This window comes from Rhipicephalus sanguineus, chromosome 5 (genome assembly GCF_013339695.2).
Source record: "Rhipicephalus sanguineus isolate Rsan-2018 chromosome 5, BIME_Rsan_1.4, whole genome shotgun sequence".
In the NCBI taxonomy this organism is placed as follows: Eukaryota; Metazoa; Arthropoda; class Arachnida; order Ixodida; family Ixodidae; genus Rhipicephalus; species Rhipicephalus sanguineus.
This window is the reverse complement of record NC_051180.1, coordinates 195,660,465-195,669,428: the sequence shown is the minus strand read 5'-3', so window position 1 is coordinate 195,669,428 and position 8,964 is coordinate 195,660,465.

Here is an 8,964-nt window from a genome sequence, read left to right as displayed (position 1 = left end):
TATAGTCGCAGGAAAAAAGCTATATTTGAACATGTCAGTGCGGGTGAAAAAAGTTGTAATGTTAAGGGCGTGGTCGCTCCGCGTAGATAAAGGTCTGGAGAACTGAAGATAGCTGTCTAGAGTGTCGAGGCGGGGAGAATTGATTAGATTGTAAAGGAATTTGAGGCATTCAACGTGGCGACGCTTCGCAAGTGTAGTGAGACCTAGGTGAGGAAGACAATTCGACGGAGAAAAATCCCTGTCATATCTTTTGCATACAAAACGCACAGCTCTTTTTTGAACGCGTTCTAGTTTTTTAATGTCACATTTCTTATGTGGGTTCCACACCACGCAACCATATTCAAGGATGGGACGAATGAGAGCTTTGTAGGTAAGCAGTTTGGTTTCTTGAGGAGCATGACGGAGCGTACGATGTAAATAGCCTAATTTCTTAAGAGCCTTGTTGCATGTCTGATCAATGTGTTTAGACCATGAGAGATTGTGTGTCATAAGGATACCGAGGTACTTGAATTCGTTCCCCCTGCACAAACTAACATTGTTAAAACCATAGTCAAAAGTCAAGGGGCATGAACGTCGGGTAAATGACATAACGACGGTCTTGGAGCAGTTAATATTCATTTGCCAAGATTTGGACCAGCTACAAAAGTGAGAGAAGGAATTGTTGAGAGTGGCATGATCCAGTGGAGATTTAACAGTATGATATAGGACGCAGTCATCTGCGAAAAGGCGTATTTTCACAGGGGTGTGCAAGGGGAGGTCATTAATATAAAGCAGCAATAAAAGGGGGCCCAGCACAGAACCCTGGGGAACACCTGATGAAACAGGCATCGAAGGCGAGTTAGTAGAGCTGAAGCACACATACTGTGAACGCTGCGAAAGAAAGTCGGATATCCAGCCAACCAAGGACACGTTCTTTAATATGGCAAACAACTTGTGCAATAATTTAGGATGTGAGACAGTGTCGAATGCCTTGGCGAAGTCTATGAAAATGGTGTCAACCTGGTCACCTATGTCCATCGAGCTGCTCATGTCATGAACGAATTCTGTAAGTTGAGTAATAGTGCTAAGACCGCGTCTGAAGCCGTGCTGGTAAGTGCTTAAGATTTTGTTCGTTTCAAGGAATTCCATGATATGTTTAAATATAATATGCTCTAGCATTTTACATGAATGCGCTGTTAAAGAGATTGGTCTATAATTGCTTAATAATTGAGCATTACCCGATTTAAATAAGGGCAGAATTGAAGCACATTTCCACGAGAAAGGAAGTGTGGCTGACGAGAGAGATTTTCTAAAAATAATTGTGAGGTATCTGCTACACCAAAGAGAGTATCTAACTAGAAAAGCTGTTGGGATGCCGTCGGGACCGCATGATTTCTTGGTGTCTAAATTTAAAATGAGATTGAGTACGCCCTCAATTGACACTGACACATCGTCAATTCCGGGGTGAGATTCTGAATGAAAAACAGGGATGTCCGAGTTGTCAGTTGTAAAGACTGAGTGGAAGTAGGCGTTGAAGGCAGAAGCAATTGTCTGTGGATCAGAAACTGCAACGTTGTCAATTGTCATCGTGTGTGATGAAGACCCAGATGGTTGGATAGCCTTCCAGAATTTACGAGGATTTGCTTTCATTAGCTTCGGCAAGGTAACCCTGTAATAAAATTCTTTCGCTGCCTTAATTTTAGCACAAAGTTCGTTTTTGGCGTTAACAAACTGTTGGAGCTTTGTTAAGTCACCAGAGCGTCTTGCTTGACGTAGTCTGGTCACACGACGTGACAAATGCAAGAGGTCCCTATTCATCCAAGGTATTTCAGTGTTTGTTTTCTTTGTTTTCAAAGGAATGAAACAATCGATACACTTACTGACAAGACTTTCGAAAAAAGCTGATAACGTATTCACATCACTGGTGGCGCTTTTTACCTCAAATTCTTGAAAAGAGTCGCAAAGGGCGTCTGTAATTGCTAGATCATCAGCATGGTTAAAATCACGAAAGGTGCAGTAAGTGTAACGGCATTTTGGGACGATACCCGGAACTGAGAACAATACAGCGTTATGATCGGATACGCCATCAATAATATCACATTCACAACCGGAGTTAGCTAGAGATGAAGTGACAAAAACTAGGTCCAGGACAGCAGCATTACGCGTAGAGTCCTTAACAATTTGGTGAAGGCCACAAGACAACGAAACGTCGATAAGCTCTCTTCCGATGGATACTTCATGTCCACTAACTGTCATAGATGACCAGTCCACACCAGGAGCATTAAAATCACCCGTGCAAATAATGTTAGGCGCTGAAGCAACATAACTTTGTAGAAATTGGTTTAGATTATGTAAATGTTTTACATCAGAACCAGGCGGTCGGTACACGACCCCGATAATCAAGGACATATTTTCTAGTTGGACCTTACACCACAAGGACTCAGTATTCGGTGGTGCAGGAAGTACAGAGAAGTTCAGGTGAGACCGAAGAAATAGGGCCACACCGCCGCCTCTCCCGAATTCTCTGTCTCTCCGAACCACCTTGAAGCCAGGGAGAGTTATTTCAGAGTCATGAACTCCATCATGCAGCCAAGTCTCAGTAACGCCGACAATGTGTGGGGCATAAGAGGAGATGAGGGAAAGAAATTTGGAGTGATTACTAACAACACACTAACAATTGCGATATCTCCTGATGTCGCAACTGCTGTACAGGTTAAATTAGGTGGTTCTTGGGCCTGCATATATGATGTACAGAAAATATTTTTGTGTAAGATGCTTTTTTAGTACCTTGTAGACCTCAACCATGCCTATTACTACATATATATATATATATATATGTAGTAATAGGCATGGTTGAGGTCTACAAGGTACTAAAAAAGCATCTTACACAAAAATATTTTCTGTACATCATATATGCAGGCCCAAGAACCACCTAATTTAACCTGTACAGCAGTTGCGACATCAGGAGATATCGCAATTCCATAGTTCGTCTGCACGGCACACAACCGTATACAGTCGATCAGTGGCATTACCCTGCTGTGTATGGAGCATATGTTTTGTTCCTTGTGTAGCCAACAAGCCCTCCTGCTCTATTTCTTTATATTTTTAATATTAGACAGCTTTAGTTTGGTGCTAGTGTGCTAGCAGGGGTGAAGATGATAGCGTTACCATACTGCCGACGTTCATTGCGGTTAGCGAAATTTTTAATAGAATAGCGTTTACGTGCCCAAGTTATGACTGCATGTTTGATAATATTAAGTGCAAGACGTTTAGGTGAGAGACTGCATTTCCCTCTGTTTAGGTGGGGACACCAGGATGGGGACCTCTCCGGGACATACCACAACAAGTTCGTGCCCCACCAGAGCACACTAGACTGTCGTTCCAGTAGAACACCACACCAGGCTGCCGTCCCCACCACAACACAACACAATAGTGTGGTGTTCCCACCAGAACACAACGCACGAGGCTTAAGAGAACGTTTTGTTGGGCGAGTTGGTGAATGTTCATAATTGCCTTGAAGGCGCGAGAGAACGCAATCACAAGAAAGAACACGGGACAGAGCGCCAGGCTGCTATGTACAACAGAATACAACAGCGTGCTCTGGTGTTAACATCAAAACACTCCAGAACATGCGAAACCCACTTTGGTGAGTTTTTCAACAGGGATGCCACACATTATAAAGAAAAATGAGTATATGTGTCATGACCCAAGCAACCTGCAAACTGTACATATATATTTTTTTAAATTGGAGCAAGGCGTGTGCGAATTTCATTCATTTTGGTTTTAAGTGAAGTGGAAGCAACTTTGAGTAGAAGCAGGATTTCAGTTTCAGTAGGCTGCAAGTGATAACTGTTAAAATACGTTAAGTTTTTAAATGTTTCATACTCAGGGCGTATAAAGCCGTAAATACTCGGGGCGTATAAAGCCGAAGACAGGCTTTAAAAAAATATTAATCTATGTAAGGGTAATATGTTCATTTAACTTAAAGTGGGGCTTCGCCGCATTGCGCATGTTTTCTGCATTGGCGTTTTTTAAGGCACAGCACTCCTACGTTGCGGTGAAACTACCTTTACATGGGGTTGCATGTTCTTTAATATACGTATATTTTCTCATTTCGAGTACTTTGAAATTTAGAATAATTTCAGTTCGTGTCGAAGCGAATTCGAATACTGTACTATTCGTTGGAATATTGGAAGTGCTCGAATATTCGCACATGCCAAATATTTACATTTACCGCATGAATACGGGTAGCACAACACCTGAGAGAAAGCACGCGGTGTCTCGCGAGGTTATTCATTGCGTCGCAATGACCTCCACTGAAACCACTCCACTGACTCCCCCGTGGAAAGGCTTCGAAACTACGTTCACTATGCACCCCGTGACCAGTCGAAGGTGCAACGGCTGCTTCGCCGGCGCCTGGTCGCTCATTCTCGCAATAAATGGCGCGCTGACGTTTGTGCTTGTGCTTAAGCGCAAGCGACAGGCTGAATGGATTCAACACTTTTTGCGCAAAATTTTCTCAGACAACGGACGAAACAGACACGGACGGGCGCAAACTTCCAACTGATTTTATTATCAACAAGTGACATATATATATATATATATATATACACAAATATGACTACGTCAAAACAAAAACAATGGCACAGGTGTGCAGTGTGTCAGCGCGCATCAGCTACTCCCTCCCCCAAATGTAGTGTTCCTTACAAGAAGGCCATTTCCTTCTGTGTCAACGATTTGGGGGAGGGAGTAGCTGATGCGCGCTGACACACTGCACACCTGTGCCATTGTTGTTTTTGTTTTGACGTAGTCACATTTGTGTATATATATATATATATATATATATATATATATATATATATATGTCACTTGTTGATAATAAAATCAGTTGGAAGTTTGCGCCCGTCCGTGTCTGTTTCGTCCGTTGTCTGAGAAAATTTTGCGCAAAAAGTGTTCATCATGGAGTACCAACTAGCTCGAACCCACACCTTGTTATGAATGGATTCATCAGCTGCTCCGCATGCTGCGAAATAAATCACAAGAAAATGTAAATTTGCCTGCTGAAACACCGGAGCCGAGGCAGGGCAGATTAACCAGTTCTAGGTGAGCCAATGTTGCCACTACTGCTAACTACTTCACGGAATATAAGATCATCTTAGTCAGTGTTCATGAAATATAAAGAGACACGCCATCGCATTTGCAATACTTTGATGAAACACTGTGTGTACAGTCTTTACAAAACTGAGCAAACCATATCTCTCACACGTAATAACTAGGTCTACAAGTGTTTTAAACCTGAGCCATTTCTTTCTGCTAGCCTTTTCTATCTTCCATGATTTCAGCTCGGCTCTTCCTCATCTGTATGAACAATCTTATCGGCTAGCGTCACACGCACATGTTCAGGACGACCTGCTTGCCTGAGACATTCTATCTGCTTGATAGCGAATTTTCGGTGTTATGCCGACGTGATTTATTTAAAGTGCGCTCACCCTTGAAACACTCCCGCATCTCCGAGATGACTGACCAGTGCAAACAGCAGACCCCAAAGTGCAATACAAAACATAAATATGAGTTCGTTCAATAAAAGCAGGCTGTTGTCTACAGTTTCTGCGAAGTAAAGGTACGTTGGTGAACGAGGCAGGTGCCTCAAAATTCTCCTGAAATCTCAAGATGATAAAGTAAAAGAAAGAAGCGACAGTGCTCTGGTCTTTCATTGCAAATATTTCATATGTTAACCAAACTAAGCAGCATTTGCTGTCAACAGCCTGCTAAAGGAACACACGAAGGCATGACGACAAGTGACTACTGTAAGGATACCTCACTGCATGAGATCGAAATGATTGCTTGGAGACTATTACACTTAGTGCACACATGTTATCATGTATAACCTTAATAGCGCACTCTTTCTTGCAATGTGATGAATTAGAGCACCTTCTGCGCTGTGCCCCTCTTTGTCGGAGTCGTACAGTGCAAGTGCTATGATTTACAGTAAGGAGGTTGTAGTAGAGGGTGAGCAATTTGCTAACCACTTATGTCAGTACGTAGCACGGTGTAAGAAAAATAATTTAGGTGTGGACACTCCGCCCGACGGCGCGTCCACATAATGTTCGCCTTTTCCTCCTCTCGGCCCCCATGTCGCAGCGCCTCCCACGCAACCGCGGCCGGCGCATGTACTATAGAAGACGAGCTGCGTGCGTAGCGTCCGTAACGGCGTTGCGCACGTGAGAAGTCAGCGAGCAGAAAGACTGCTCACGCGCTCTAAGCAAGACGCCGCGCTTTTACGTACGCAACGCTGTTAGGGACGCTATGTGCGTCGGGTGCGCCGTTTACACCGTGGCCGTATGAAAACTCGCCGTTCAGTTGCTCTATCCTCCTCCGCGTGCACGGTTAAAATAAATGCAATGAGGTGAAAAAAAAAAATGAAGAAAAACGCGCGTTCGCCTCGTCGCAATAGGTTTCTTAAGCCCCCATGTCGCAGCGCCCCCCACGAAACTGCGGCCGGCGCATGTATTAAAGGCGAACATTATCTGGACGCGCTCTCCTTCGCGGCGGGCGGACAGTGTCCACACCTAAATTATTTTTCTTACACCGTGGTACGTAGGCTGCCTTGGTATAGGCAGGATTGTATGCGTTCATGGGACCGAAGACTATAACACTAGCGTGGTGCTTCTGAAGGACACGAAACGAGGCTTCCAAGTGGCATCCCTACTGAAAAAACCTATATGGTTTCATACAGGATCCGTATGGTTTTATACAGGACTTACAGGACTAAATATAGGAATTGTATAGGACCGTGTGGGGGTATATAGGATCCAAACAGGCTCCAAATGGGACCTAAACAGGACCCATATGGCGGTATATAGGACGCAAGTAGGACCTACAGAGGACCCATATGGCGGTATATAGGACTCAAATAGGACCTCCAGAGGACCCATATGGCGGTTATAGGATACAAATAGGGCCTCCCAGGACCTATATGGCGACATATAGGATCAACACAGGAGTTGTTTTCTTTCATCCGCTCTCATTCAAACCTCTCACAATCTCTTCCTGATCAATAGTTCGCCTTGTTATCTTTATAAGTGGCAGGACAGCACTTAATTCTCAATGTTCTCTTTCAAATTCCCTTTCATCTCAATCTAGCTCTCGAACCAGCTGGCTTTTTTTTTATCTTGACAAGTGGCAGTGCAGCACATAATCATCCGCTTTCATCTACACCTCTTACAACATCTTTTTGCACGCGCACACGGCCCAACCAAACATCTTGACACCCAGACACCAAAGTTTTGCAGTTCTAAAGTGTTCTTAACCCTTTGAAACGCTATGTACACAATTGTGTACACCACCTGTTTTTGCTAACTTTGTCAACTAGGGGCTAAGAAGGAGTATTTCATGCAAGTGAGTATTTCATGCTTCATTAATTTCGCTTAATGTAATGACATTCATTTTTACCATACATGTGAACTTATGAGTGCTTAAAATTCCTTCACATTCCTGCTCATTATTCCAGAGATGCCTTCAACAAGTATATGGCCGGGAAGCCCAACGAAGTGCCGGGAGCTGAACGTTTGAAAAAGATGAACCGTTTTATTGCGGAAATGCTTAAAGATTTAAATAAATAATCAGTTACCAAATATTCTTGCCTGATCGTTTTTCTTCAAGTATATATGTAAGTGCAACAGTGAATTCTTACATTCTTATAATTACACTGCTGCGAGATATCATTACAGCTTGAATTGCTGTATATATTTGCTTTTATTACACGCATCATAAACTGGCATGTCTTTATCAGTATGTTCCTTTGCTGCACGTCATTTGTGACCCAAATCGCTGATTCGGCCCATATTACCCATATCACCTGTAACACCCATATAATCAACCTACCTATATACCTATATAGCTATATACCATATAATCAACCTACCTATACGACCTATATCACCTATAAACCTGTATCACCTATAAAGCCGTATCCCCTATACGACCTGTATCCAATAACATCATATGTATGGGTCCTGTATATATAGGAATTTTCAGTAGGGATAGCCCGTGCGCTATGTGGCTTCCATTTGCCGCCACGCTGGCGGTGCTCCAGTTTTCCGCGGGGCCGGGTGTTCACTTCGAAAATGGAAGGCACTGTGACCCTCTTTGCACAGCTGTCTTATTCCTGATGTGGACATAAGTATCTGTAAAGAAAGAAGCAATTTTGTACGTATAAGTGCAACACGTGTGGTCCCCAGACAACTGGCATGATGGGCAAGCTGGAAATGCGTCCTTTACTTGTCTCCACTTTTTTGCACTGCTTTCTGTGCAATGACGTTCGGACAGCTTAGCTGTCATAATTCATTATTTGTTTCTGAGGCGCTCTTATCATTTTCGTTGAACAAATGCTGCAGGTTAATTTCAGCGCACTTTCTCTTTAGTCAATAACATCTATTAGACAAGCTTTTAACCTTTGGACAGTCTGCCTAAAGGTGGTTTGTGCATTTTTATTCCTTTGGTGTGTTAGAGGGACACTACAAGGAAACATTGGATTCGTTAAGCCATACACTGACAGACAGACAAGGAAGTTTATTAAAGTCCAAACAATTTTCTTTCGAAACTATATTGTCATGGATTTCTCCATTATAGGTGAAGCATTAGAAGAGGAAGTGAAGGTAAAAATTCCATGCTACAATTTCACGCGCAAATTTTAGGGCGTGAACGGCAGTGCGACATCAAGAATTTCAGTTTCTCTGCGTACGTCGGCCACATTGGTTCAATAAAACTCGTTGAAACTTGCTACGGTCGGACTTGTAAATCAAGATGATGTAAATCGTTTTCAGCGACAAACGATTACGTTGGCTCTAGCAGACGCCATAAAAATGCATGAGTTGTTGCGCGAACTTGAAAGCGGCGTCACCAGCTGCATTTTCTCTCGTGCGTTCTCTCTCTTACCAATCGTCTTCACGCGATAAGAGTGGTATTTTCGGCGTTGTCAAATTG